The 13786-nt window shown below is 47.4% G+C and overlaps 1 long non-coding RNA gene across 3 annotated transcripts; it reads left to right on the top strand.

Moving 5' to 3' along the window:
• Positions 1-1320: 1320 nt before the first annotated feature.
• LOC135305272 (uncharacterized) lies at positions 1321-6932 on the top strand. 3 transcript variants are annotated; one of them, XR_010366494.1, is made up of 3 exons: positions 1326-2406; positions 4561-4720; positions 5077-6932. It is a non-coding gene; the product is annotated as an uncharacterized LOC135305272 (long non-coding RNA). The 3 variants fall into 3 exon arrangements; XR_010366495.1 differs by having other exon boundaries at positions 1330-2110; XR_010366493.1 differs by having other exon boundaries at positions 1321-4720.
• The last annotated feature ends 6854 nt before the right edge of the window (positions 6933-13786 follow it).

The raw sequence follows: 13786 nt of genomic DNA, 5'->3' as shown, positions 1-13786 counted from the left end.
CACTGACATAAAAAGGAAAAGGGGAGATTTCTAGCAAGCAATGTGGAAATTTCTGGGAAGAAATGTAAGAAATCCTGTAAAGTAATATGAGAATTTCTAGAAAAATATGGAGATATTCCTTGGAAAGAACCCCAAAAAATTCCTTGAAAGCATCATGATAAAATTCAAAAGAAATCAAAGGAGAAGTTTCAGGAAAAGAAAAATTATTGGAAAACATCCTGGGACATTTCTAGGAAACAGAGAAGAAATTTCTGGAAAGTAGCTCCTATGGTAACATGTCTAGAAAACATCAGGGAAATTTCTAAAGTCAAATATAAAATTCCTGGAAAGCACCTGGGGACAATCCTAGAAGACTAGGAGAAAATTCCTGGAAAACAACCTGAGAACTTTCCAGAAGGCAATATGGAGCTTCCTAGAAAGAAAATTCAGAGAAAACTTATAGAAACTCTGGAAAATTCAGAGAAAACTTATGATGTGTTCCCAAAAAACACTGCAAAACATCCAGAAGAAGAAGAAAAAAAAGAAAAAAAAAGGCAAAAATTCCTAGAAAGAAAAAAAGAAATTGTTTTTGAAATTGCTTCAAAATTGCTAGAAATCAATGGGGCATTTCTGGAAAATGTGCTGGGACATTCCTAGAAAGCAATGTGGAAATTCCTGAAAAAAATCAGGAAAATTCTAGGATAATGTCAAGAAAGAATATGGAGATTCCTACAAAGTATTGGGAATGTTGCTAGAAAGCACCGACAATGCTGATTGTGAAAGGTAAGGACCTGTGATGGTGGCAGCAGACCTGGAGAGGGGGCAGGGGAGTTTGAGAAAGGCATGACATCCCCAAAATCCCAAGAATGCTGAAGGTGAAAGGCAGAGGAGCAGCACTCAACCTCGGGAAGGTGCAGCTCAGTGCTGGGTGTCAGGAGAGCAGGAATGTCACCTCAGAGACCAAGGCTCACACATGAAGGCACACAAGGTCACATTGTTTGCCCACATGGGCCTGACCCACATTCATCTAGTCTGTTCCTAGAAATCTCCAGTGAAGAGTAAAAGCCCTTTTCCATGTCAAGGCATCTCTGTATTTTCCTTCCCATATCTCTGGAAGGGCTTTCTTTGAGGGTGTACAGCCTCAGTCTCTGAACCTGCTCTTTTTCTGTCCCCTCAGGCACTGACAAGGTTGTGTTCCTAAGGTCATAGGATATTTCAAGTGGAAAGGCAGCTTAGGAGGTCTTTAGATCCAGCTTCCTGCACAAAGCAAAGTCAGCTCTGAGGTGAGATCAGGTTGTTCAGGGCTTTGTCTGCTTGGGGCTTACAGTCTTCCAAAGGCCGAGGGTGCACAGCCTTCACAGTGGGGCACCTGTCCCACTCCTTGACTGCCCTCATGTGAAAAGTTTGTGTTGTATAAGGAGGATGTGCACATAACCTAAGGAGGATGTGTACATGACCAGTCTGAACCTCTCTTGTTCCACAGGACGACCATTGCTGCTCATTCTCCTGCTGTGTTCCACTGCAAAAACCCAAGTCTGACTTCCCCATCAATTCCTTTCAAAAGCCTCCTGAGCACACCCATGGTTGCTCACACTGCCCAGACAGCCCTCCCTTTCCTCTCTGCCAGATGATGGGCCCATCTGCCCAACTCCCTTGAGACCAACTTTGTTTTCCCCCTTGGCTTTTTCAGAAGCTGTTTTTCAGACCATTTCTGCTGGGGAAGAAGAGGAGATCACAGAGGAACTGGTAACATCACTTCTGTGATGTTCCTCTCCCAGCTGACTCAGCTGTCTGGGAGAGAGCCTAGCAATTATCTCCAGTAGGCCTCTGCTCATCTGATTGACTTGCCTTTGCTTTCATGCCTGGCACTTCAAACATCAGGGACAGCGAGGCAGGGGGAAGATTTTCCTAATGGAATGAAAAAAGTGCTCCCAAAATTACAGCTGCCTCATCTGGAAAGCAGAGCATGTCTCAGCCTGCCCACTGCACTCAGCCTCCAGGTTATCACCCACACGCCCAGGCCCAACAGCACCGGCAGTAAAAAATCATTTGTAAACAATTAATTGTGGAAGTGGAAGAGATAGCACCCCCATCAATCACTGAAAGGCAGCATGGAATATGACCTCAGAAGGTGAAATCCACTCTTGGAGGTTCCTGTGAGGTGTGGAGAGGGATGTGACACATCCTCAAAAGCCTGGGATCCTACTCTTGCCGCTGACTCCCAGCATGTCCTTTAACGGGTTTGTGCCTCAGTTTCTCCACTGTTTCACCTGGCAATGGCTGCCACTATGCAGGAGGAGAGTATCCAGCACAACAGCCCCTGGATCTGCAGCTACCCAAATAAAACAGGCCTGGTTCTGGTCGCTGGCAGTGGCCATGGTACGGCCCACATCCGAGGGGCAAGCCAAAAGCTCTCCTCAGAGCCAGGTGACTTCATCCATATTGTCACACGGGAAGGTGTCCTGGCCTGCCTGTCCCCATGGCTGGGCCAAGTCACTGGCCAGAGGGTGTTAACTGGGAGCGTGCTAGTGATGGAAGAGGGCAGAGCACTGTGGCCAGTGCCCTGGCTCTCCCCGGCCTGGTGTAGATATGGGCACCATGGCCCTCCTGGGGCAGTCTCTGCTCCCTGGGGTGAGCAGGAGGTTCCTGTCTGTCCCCGCTGTTCAGCTGCAGCTCAGGCTGCAGGTGTCCAACTTGGGCTCAGGAGGAGCTACGTGGAAAGCAGCTCTGAGGGAAATGGTTTCAGCATGGCTGTGTTCAGCCTCTCCCACACCACCTGGGCATCTCTGTGGGATGGTGGCTGCTCTCCAAGGGAATTCCTGCTCTAGCAGAGTGCGGGTACTGCCTAGGAGATGACAGCTGCTGCTGGGGCAGAGCCACACACCCACATGCTGTCTGAATAATGAAAACAAAAAATGCCTCGCTCCCACTGGATGCTGTTTTATTGCCTGACTGGTGGTTGCTGCCATGTGAGTCACTTCCAGGGGAGGCCACAAGGCACTTCTGTTGCAAAAAGAAGAAATGATGCAGAGCCCGAGCTGCTGTGCACTTGGGAAAGCAGATCAATACATGATCAGCAGATCAATCACTGTCCTGGGCAAGGGAATTCTAGCTGGAAAGGCTCTCCTGCTTTTTCTGGGTCATTAGGAGAGCCCCCTATTCTAAAGCAGGGCCTCCATCTAACAACAGCGCTCTACTTGATTAATGCTGATTAGCCCTGCTTTGCTTGGTACGTTGATTAAAAAGCAAGGTTCATTTCCCAGGTTTCCTTCCCAATCACATTCCCTAATTTCTTTTGGCACTGCCACAACCTCTTAATTCTTCAGTCCTTCAAGCAGCTCATCAGACAAGGACGATGCTGAGGCAGTAGCAGACAAAGGTCAGATGTGGGTTATATCCAAAGGGAAGCTCTCTCCTGGGCTGTGTAGTGGGCTGGCTAGTGGCATTGTCACCTTAAAATGTTGCTCATGACAACTGTGAAGGCAGATAAAAACCCATCACCACTCAGGATGTTCCTACATACTGTTCTCCTCAGACATATCTGCTTGATTCCCAGCAACTGTAGAAGCAAAGGGCCCCATATTGCCTTTTCTTCAAATTATCAGCCAAATTGCTGTAGAAATGGCTTTATGGCTTAGCCCAATGGCTGGCCCACCCAGCTTGTTCAGTGGCTGCAGCAGATGTGAAGAAATCCAGGGAATCAGGGCACATACAAAGTGGTCTTGGCCCACTCTTCCCATCTTTGGTGGTCTGTGATTCAAGGGTCTTCATCAGTTCAAAGCCATACTCAGCTTATGGGGTTTAACATCCACCAATGCATTGTCAATCACAATCCATGGAAGTGCAAAAGGGACTTGCTTTTATCTGTATCAAATCTACTGCTTGCCTGCTTTCAGAAACACCTAGTTAAGAGGAAAGAGCAGCAATCCTTCTCTCACAGCTCCCTACTGTCCATGATATGAGAGGTCTCTGTCATTGTCCCTTTAGGCATTTCTTGTTCTAGCCAGGGGGTCCTCCCTTCACACAGAACCAATTTTGAAGCTTATTGGAAGTTGTTTCAATAAAACAACCAGGGCTCAAGAAAACAAACATCCCCATTACTGCCTCTTTCACAATAAGAAAGTGGAAATCCAGATTAATCTTTAAAACACAACCAAGTAAATAACAATTTGAAGCAGAGAGCAATGAGTTAATCTCACATCTGAATATTCACTGCTATTAAGATGAAGACTTGCCTCCTTCAGCTCTTATGTAAATAGAACTCATCTGCGATGCAGATTTTATTAATTAACTGGCAAATCGAGAAAACCCCAATAGGCTGTAATTGAACTTCGTGTTGATGATAGATGAGGAGACACTCACAGGCCATCAGCTGTGTCTGCACAGTCACTCCTGGATCTGCTGCCATCCCTGCCCATCCTCACAGCAGAGGGGCTGCCCCATCCTGAGCAAAATGAAGAATATCTGAGGGGCAAACGCCTGGAGCTGATGGGATGCCTGGAGTTGATGAGATACCTGGCACATATTCTTCCTGAAGCACCCTCTGGCTCATCACATTGCTTTTGTTCATATTTTCTGCAGCACCCAGATGCTCTCAGGAGGCAGGCAGTAGCTGCTGAAGCTCCAGCAGGAGTGAGGATGCTCATAGCTTTGAGGGGACATAATCACCCCTAACATGAAGAGGAGACATTTGTTGATGCTGTGGCGAGCTGGTCTGCTCAGATGTCACCAGGAGTCCCAGGTAACCCAGGAAATGTAAGATTTCCCCTTACCTGGGGATGGTATGCCCTGTAGAAACTCACCCCAAACCAAGACCTTAGGTGAAGCACAGAGCAGTCAGGTGTGTGTGTCCCAGTGGTGACTCCCTGCTGGGTAACATGGATGGTGGCAGAGCAGCCTGTGTGTGGAACAGGCAGCCCTAGAGCCCTGCAGGAGCACCACGCTGCCCTTCTCCATCCAGGCAGCACGCGGCAGAGCCCAGCAGGAAGGAGATTAAAGCATTATTGATGTGGGAGGAGAAGGGATGAATGAAACAACCCCCTGCACGGGTGCTTTGCAGTTCTTGGAGGGGAACTAATTTTGCTTTTATTTTGCTAGAGGAACAGTGAGGCAGCTGCAAGGAGCCCACCCTCAGAGCTGCTGAAGCCTGGGTTCTTCTCAGCGCGGGAAGAGGAAGTGGCATTTGAGGCACTGAGATGTGAGAAGAGTTTCATTATTGCTCTGGATGGCCCCTTCATTAGAGGAAAACACAGTATTTAATGAAGGGGAAAGAAAACTGGAGCTCCCTGCTGCGTCCAGAAAGCCATCTCTTTTCAGCTTTGCTTCTCTCCCTTTATTTATGGGACTGAGGGAGGCTGGACCTGTCTATTCCTGTAGCAGCCCATCCTTGGGTCTCCAAGGGATGCTCCAAGACCACGCAAGTGAAGATCTCCCTGCAGACAGGGACCCATGAGCACAGTCCCTTATGGACTCCCCAGCTTTGTGATAACTCTCTGTGCCCACACCCCGGTGGGCAGAGGCTGCTGGCCATGGGTGCAGATATGGGATACCAAGGTCTACCCCCCACCAACCACACCCATACCCCCCAGGAACTCTACACCAGAAATTTAGTGCCATTAAGGAGAAACTGAGGCACAGGGGATGTGTTACACACACCTATACAGACCATGCTTGATTAAAAGGCAGAGGGCATGCTTTCCCCATGGCTTCCTTGCAAAGTGTGTTCAGATTACCAGGGAAGGACTTGGTTTCTCATGACTGGCTTAACAAACCCAACATGGGATTCACACATCAAGCTAATTCTTCCCAGCTGGCACCAATTATTTGCCAAGGTAGTTTTGATCTCTCAATTACACCCCATGAAGTTTTCAGCATGGAAAAGCAGAATATCTTTTCTTTCTCTTTCTCCTCTCCTAATAATTGGGGTTTTTTATAGCAACATGTCAACAGACATCAGGAGTAGAACCGACTCACATTCCCTTTGCTGGGACAACTCTAGCTCTGCTAGGAATTGAGATAAAAGGAAGCTTGCTTTCATCCCAGCATAAGCAGGCAAGAAGTGGAGCATGAACAGAGAGAAGACAAGCAGAGAAGCAAGCACTGTGATTTTATTCTGAGTCTCTGCACCTAAAGCTGTCCTTAATCACCACTCATGACTCATAGCCTTTTCTTTCACTGGGAGCTCCAGACAGGGTAATTTGGTTTCAGAGGAGCAGAGGCACATTGGCTGCAAGGGACCTCTGGATGTCTCCCATTCAACCACTCATAATTTGCTCTTGGAATTTTCTTGGGTCCCCTCATGACCTGTCCTGTTCCCAAAGTGATGAGCTTTGAATGTGTCCTGAGGTGAGAAAGCTTCCTGCAGCAGAGAACATGTTGGAGGAAGAAGAGTTAGTTTCAACAGTTGCCTACTCTTTTGGCTGCTCTGGAAAATTTCCCAGTCCCCTTCACCAAGTCAGCTGTGCCAGGAGATGGACTCTGGGACCTGTGTGGGTCAGGGTTCTTGGAAGACAGCGGGAGGAGGGGATCCATAGGATCTCAGGAAACTGAGAAAAACAAAAGGACAGGGGACAGAGCTTGCAGGAAGCAGAGAGGTTCAGGATAAGGTCAGGAGCTGGAGAGGGGCTGTGTGAGTGAAGGCTGGATAACCACAGACTCGGACCATCAAGCCCAGCCATCATCTGACATTAATCATTTTTTCCTGCTTGATTCTCAGCTGCAGCTGGAAGCTGAACTGAGGTTTGACTGGAACCAGGATCAGAATCTGCCTGCTCTGCCTGCTTCAGAGACAAACTCCTTAATCCTGGGCCTTCCTGCATTATTTACAGAGACCACAGCCCCTTTCACTACCATCACCAAGACATTCCAGTGATTTCCAAGCAAAGGAACAAGTTTCCTGTAAATTGCATTTCCGGCAAGCATCTCTGCTAATTAAAGATTATGAAATGAATTTACCATTGTGTCAATTAAAATCCATTCACAGCTAATACCTTCCTCTTTTTCAACGTAATTTATTTATTGAGGGTGGGGAAGGAAGGAACCGCGCTCGGAGTCTCCAGAAGTTCTCTGGATTTGGAACAGACTTGGGTCTGCCTCGTTACATGGAATAGGTCCCTGGAGAATGCAGACTGATTGCAATCTAATTTATGGCATTCATCAACATATGAATTAATGCTGGGGTCTCAGATATGAGATCTCTCTATTTGCCTCTCCCTCCTCGCACAGGCTCAGCAGCTCATTTCCACTGCCATGCTTCCTTCCCTCCCAGTACTGCTACTTTTCTGCATTAAAGAAACAGCCTTAGTTTTGCTTAGGAAAGCTTGCTTATCGTGAACAAACTGGGCATCTCACCTAAATTTCTGGGAACTGAAGTTAACTGAAACCAAGGAGAATTTAATCCATGTTTTGAATGAGTTTGGACTCTGGTGCTCAGCTGCCATGCACCTCAGCTTCCCCATCTATGACACAGGGACATTGTTCCCAGCCTCCCTCTGAAAGCCACAGGGAGAATAAAAATACACTTGTGCTTTGGAGCCCTGCAGAGAAGTTTGCAGAGGGCTTTTGTGTGTTTTACTATTGCTTCTTTGTATTGTTCTTTGCTTTGACCTTGGACTGAGCTGAACCAAAGAATAATCAAACAAAGCACTTACATTTCAGGTGCATGTTGGACACTTGTTAAAGAAAGCCTAAAAGTGCAAAGTCTTCTGGTAGCAGCCACTAACCCGTGTGGTGACTGGGAGCCCTGGAGGTGCTGGCAGGGTTATAAATCATGCAAGTGGTGGATGAAGGGCCCAGAGGCTGGCACAGACAAAACACAACAGCAAAACAAATCTGAGGACAGAAGATGTGTAGGATGCCTCGGGGCAGGGAAGGCAGGTCAGGGAATAGGAGGAGATGTGCAGAGGAGCAGAGTGCATTCAGACATTGAAAGGGGAGAGTTCTGCTTCCTTGGCTTAGCAAGCAGTAGTTGCACAGGGTAACTGAAAGCAGGCATAGCTTAGGATGGGAAGTATAGGATGTCTGTCTGCAAGGGTCAGGCTTCCTTTCCTTGGGGCACAACTCCACAGACAGAACTGGTTTTGAGACAGAAACCTCATCATTTGGGCTCTCTCACTGCCCAGATGCCAAGGTCACCTTCAGCAGAGTTCAGTTCTGGAGAAAAGGTCTGGTGTAATCATGGAAGCTCAGCATCACCATGAACTGTTGTTCCATCACTCACCCGCTCTTCCTGAATTGTCTGGATGTGCATGGACTTAGTGGATGTGGCTTAGCTTTTTGCTTTTCTCTCTGATGAAAGAAATAAAGCATGTAAAGTAATTTTTAGACTTATCTACAGATCGTTCTGTTTGTCAAAAGCATCAAAGAGTGCTCCAGGGAAGAAGGAAATATGAAGTGCCGTGTGCTTGATGGGACAGATAAGATGTGGATTCCCATTGCAGTGAAGAAGACCCAAGTTGGATTCACCAGGAAGAGCCATAGCTCAACACTGAAGGACAGGAACCAACTGTAAAGTTCTCACTGATGGGAGACCTCCTTCATCTGGGGAACAGCAGGTTAAGCCAGAACAACACACCATGCAACCAACATTTTAAAAACCAAGAGCTTTGGCAAGCTGTGAATAATTTCATGTAGCATTCGTAGACAATTAATTCCTTCATAGCGGTAAAGTGCAGGAGTCAAAGGATTCTGTCTCCATGTAGTTAACAGCCTATGCTAAAAAAATCCTGCCCTGCTCATTAGGAATGTCACCTTCACTCTTAATTTCAGACTTTTCCTGGGGATTCAACTCAGACTTCAAGTGAACATTTCCCTGGCTAAATTACTCTTTGGTAACAGTAGGCAGGCAGATTGGTAAAAAAAAAAAACAACCCAAAAACACCAACATGGAGCACTTCCATCACAAAATAAAAAGATGGAAGGGATGCAATCCCACCTCTGGTTGTGCATGGGTTAAAAGCGGTTTCCATACTTATTGAAAACATTTTTTTCTTTTCCTGGTTCTGCTCCTGAGTTTATCCTATCCCAAAGTAATCAAGCATTTTGCTGCCACTGCCAATCACAGCTGCCTGCTGCTGACAAGAGGAGCTTGCTGCTAGAGCTGGAGCACCACGGGATGCTCCAGGCAATGCCCCTGCTGGGATGCAGCAGAGCTCAGTCCAGACTGGAGCTGTTTCATGCTCCTGTCACTCAGTCCAGGGCTCCTACAGTTCACCAGGAGCTGGCTGACCTTGCCAGACCTGAATGGGGAACAGGGATGCTCTCAGGCATTGTCACCCTTCCATCCAGGAGGGCTGTGCCCACTTCTCTCCTCTGTTCCAGCACCCACAGTGGCTGGATGTTCCCATCTGGGATCCAGCACCTGCACATGTGGCTTTGGAGCACAGGAAAAGGAGTGTTACCACTCCCATTCAGGACACAGGCACATGTTCCAGTCCATCAGTTCCTTTAATGTTGTGGCAGGGGTGGCCAGGACGTGGCCTCAGGGGCTGTTTTCCTACCTGTGAGGCTGGGATCAGTCTGCAGACACAGCTACAACCTGGGCAGGCAGCAACACAGGGCTCAGGCACGCAATGAATGCACTGTGAGACACTGAATGAGTGCCTGGGAAATAGCAGGTGAGGGTTCTGAAGGGTGGTGGGGAAAGGGCACGGCGGGAGCACAATCTGCAATGCAGAAGAGAGCACTGCATCACCTCTCGTGTGAGGTGGCAGATTAATCAGGAGTCACAGAGTGCATTTGTAACCTGCCTGGCAACCCAGCAGCGCTTCTCAACCCTTCCCAGCTCTCTCTCCACACCTGAAAAACCAGCCTAACTTTACATGTCACTCGTTAGAAGCAGGTCCTGCTCTGGGAGGAGACAGTACTGGAGCAAGGGCTGGGTGAGGGGCAGGCAGCAGAGCCCCTCCTGGGGTGTCTGTAGGGAATGAGGACTGGCATCTGGGGAGGTCTCTGCTCCTGTACCTCTGCCTGCAATGAGGGCGATATTTCAGGCAAGGAGGTAAGTTTTCCTGTTTGCCTTGCTCAATTCCTTCCTTTCATCCTTTCCTCTACCTTTGTTGACACTTAAAGTTTCCTCCTGAAGCCCAGATATCAGCAGGTGGACAGGCACCTCAGTCCTGCCCTTTCAAGCTCTCTGAAAACTCCAACAGGTTTGCATCCATTAAGTTTTTTCTCCATTTTTCATGAAAGAAACAGCAGCTGAGGGATTTTTTTTTTTGGTCTACATATCCAGCTTAGATGGCAGAGAAGATAGAAAATGTAGAGACTGCCAGCTTCTCCCTCCAGATCCCTTTGAGGGGTTTTGGGAGATGTCAGGTGCACATAGCCTGGCTCACCTTCTCACTGGATTTCAGGACAGCAAAGCTGTGAGTGGAAAGAAACGTGGAAAAACAGTACTTTCCCACCTGTTGGGATGAGGCCTTCCTGTTCTGCTTTTGTCAGACTTACCCAGAGATAACCCCTACAAATGCTTTTCAGCTATTTTTACCTATTTTCTGGCCAAGCAGCACTTTCTAGAGATGCAAACAAAACATGTAATTCATTCTTCCCACCTCACCTCCACTGCAACTACTCCTGTTGCCCTGGGTTTGTTTATTTGGGAGATGTTCCCTTTTCTTTCATGAAGCAAGCTTTTCATGCTAGATAATTTTGTGCTTGCTTTTAGCCTCTCAAGTCCTTTGAATAAGCCAAGCTGTCCATGAGATGGTGCCACACGCAGAGTTAAAACCCTGCTTTGCTTACCAGAGACAGCAGACAGGGAACAGTCTTCCTAAGCACTGCATTTAATAGGGCATATTTATTATGTCTATTATCATTATAATCTGGACTTCTTCAGCTTTGGATACATGAATAATACAGCATCAGAAAAGAAGTTTTTAAAAAGGTGATTTTATATATAGATAGATAAAGATAGCTCGCTCTGATTCATCTGCTAAAAATTGCTGCTGCTCCTTGTTTGTTTGTTTTGTTCAAGCAGAAATCGCTGGGCAGGATGAATGCTAGGAATGGGAATACAGGATAAGCCTAAATTTCACAACTTCTTGTCATGCTGGAAGGTTGCTGTCAAAACTTTGGTGCAGGTCTGGAATTTGCTTGGAAATGAAGTCACAGCTCCGGGGTGTAGCGCAGCAGCCGAGCACAGCCAGGCAGGGAGGCAGGGAAGAGCATCCAGGGATGAATGAAGGTCAGCTTGCCTCCTCCAGGGAAGGGCTGCAGGGGCTGGAGCAGGAGCTGTGCAGCCCCCACGAGCCAGCATCTGGATAGGAGTGTCCCCCTGCATAGCTAAAATGTGAGTGGTTTGAAGGAATCCTGTGGTGAGTGTTTCACCTTGTGCCATATGAGGGTGTAAATTGTTGTGCCTGTTCTTCTGGCCAGGTGCAGAGGCTTCCTCTGGTGAGGATCAGGGTTTGGAGTCAGCAGCCAACACAGAAAAGAGACACAAAAACCCCTTCAGGCTGTAAAAATGACCCTTGGGGAGACAAATGTCTCACTCAGAAGTACAGATGGAGGTACTGCTGCTGGAGCTGCACCTCCTGACTACATTTTCAGCCAGCTTCTGCACAGCTCTGATCAGGGAGAGACACAAAGCCTTCCCAAGCCACGGCACAGTGCACAGCAATAAACTCCAGCTCTGCTCTCCACCCCTACAGCTCTGTTTGCACCCGACAGGTGTTGCCACATCCACAGATCTCCAGATCTGGTGAAGAACTTGGGCTTCACCTTCTGTAGAGATCCTGGGATCTGGTCCCAGTCACAGACAGGAGTCCAGACTGTCTGCTCTGGGCATTGCTAGTGATGTGTCATGGTGGTTTTTCAGCTCTGCATGGACACAACCATTATCAGAGTCCTGTCCCAGTAGTCAGCTGGATCCTGCCTTGGTGGAAATAAAACACCAGTGCTTTGACTGTAGCTTCACAGAGGGTAAGCCATAAAATAAAAATACTAAGAAAATGGCTGTAACAAACACTTGACATCCATCATGAGGGACAAGATCTGTCTTAACCCACTAAAACATTATTTGTTCTTTTTCCCAGGGGCCAAAACGCCGCTCTTCTGCATGAGATATGTGTGTCATTGGATATGTGTGTATCCCTAAATTTAATTTGTCCAATTGCATTAGGACAAGCAGCTAATTCCGAAATTCATTTTGTTTCCATAATCAACCCCTTTGCCAAATGGCATTTGGGTGGAATTGTGGAGATTGTGATTTTTATTTAAAGTGATTTATTGAAATCATTAGTAATGTTCCCTAAGTGGAATCCATGGCAATCCTTTTAATCTTCCCCCCATCACAGTAAATGCAAACATTTTTTTTAATAATAGAGAGATTGAAATATAAGGTTATTAAAATCCACACTTGTGTATCTCTCCATGCTCTCTCCCTCTGTAATGGGCTGAAAACCATAACTGTGGAAATAAAGGCTCCCTTTCAGACTGGAGATGCAGAGAGTGTATAATGAACAGTTAAGCATCTATTTAGTCATTTTGAATTGATAAGGGTGTTAATGAAAATGAAAGGAGCCAACTTTATTTCCGCTGCAGAGAAATACAAATGGTGGGGAGTGGTTTTTTTTTGGTATTGCCCTAAGCCCCTTTAATGGAGCAGTGTCTGCAGCAGAACTCAGAGCTTCCCCAAGTGCTTTTCCAGCCCCTTCCCACAAAAAACTCAATGGAGGGCTAGGAAACTGGGGGGGTTTGCCCTGTGTCCCACTGGGCTGTTGTCACCAGCTGTCCCCAGGCACACAGAGAGCTGCCCCTCAGCTCTGATTAATCCCCCCATACCTTTGCAAACTCTTTGCCTCCAATCACTCAGCTCCATCCCCTCCTGGGACAAAGGGGTACAGCACAGTGGGAGCCTGCCTGGGACAGTCGCAGCTGAAGCCAGGCACAGGGTGGGTCAGCTGGACCAGATGCTCTCCTGTTCCCTCTGGTTGATGCTCTGGTGCCATGGCAACTGCTAACACCAAACAGCTGTGGTGAAAGGAGAGATTTGGAGCAGCTTTGGTCCTCAGTGACCAAAGAACTTCCTGGGAGTTGTTCTTTCCTCCTAAGAACCCCTGGCAAAGGATGTTCCTCTGAGCAGAGCAAAGTCAGACTGCACTGTGCCACCCCTGCACAGAGCCCAAAACTCACTTCACATTGAAAAGTTCCTATAAAAAAAAATAATATTGTCACATTTTCCATTTTGGAAGGATAAAATCTGGTGTGGGAGGACTGAGAATCTGACAGAGGAGCCATTTGCCCTTAGCTCCTGACTCCTGCCTTGGCCCTCAAAGCATCTCTGCAGCTTCATGCTCTGGAGGCAGAGTAGCAGCTCCAGATCTGGACATCCAGATGCTGGGGCAGGGGGACATCAGGACCCATCCCATTGCAGGATATGTATCCATGCAGCTGCCCAGATATTCCTCTGTAACCTTCAGTCACAGATCTGTCACTTGTGAGAAGAAATTTTAGGATGTTGTTCAATGGTCCTGGGCACCAGAAGTGACTGTGACATGGGCCATGTACATTCCAGGGAGGACAGAAGAGCTTTTTCCTCCACATTTTCTTTGCTCCTGGGCTGGTACAATCTGTCCATCGCCAACCCAAACCCTGGTGATATTATTTTATTGTACGGGAGATGTTGCCATTTTATTCTACACTCTTCCAACCCCCAGGATTGCTGCTGGCTGGTGGCACACACACACAAAGTTAATCTTTTGCTATTATTTCTCAGAAGCTCCATTTGGCTGCTTTCAGGCTTATTGTGGTGATTTTCTTGCCCCCGTGACAGCTGTTTCTTACATGGGGAAGCAGCACCAAAAAAAAA

This window comes from Passer domesticus, chromosome 7 (assembly GCF_036417665.1).
Source record: "Passer domesticus isolate bPasDom1 chromosome 7, bPasDom1.hap1, whole genome shotgun sequence".
In the NCBI taxonomy this organism is placed as follows: Eukaryota; Metazoa; Chordata; class Aves; order Passeriformes; family Passeridae; genus Passer; species Passer domesticus.
This window is presented reverse-complemented; position numbering and strand designations above follow the sequence as displayed.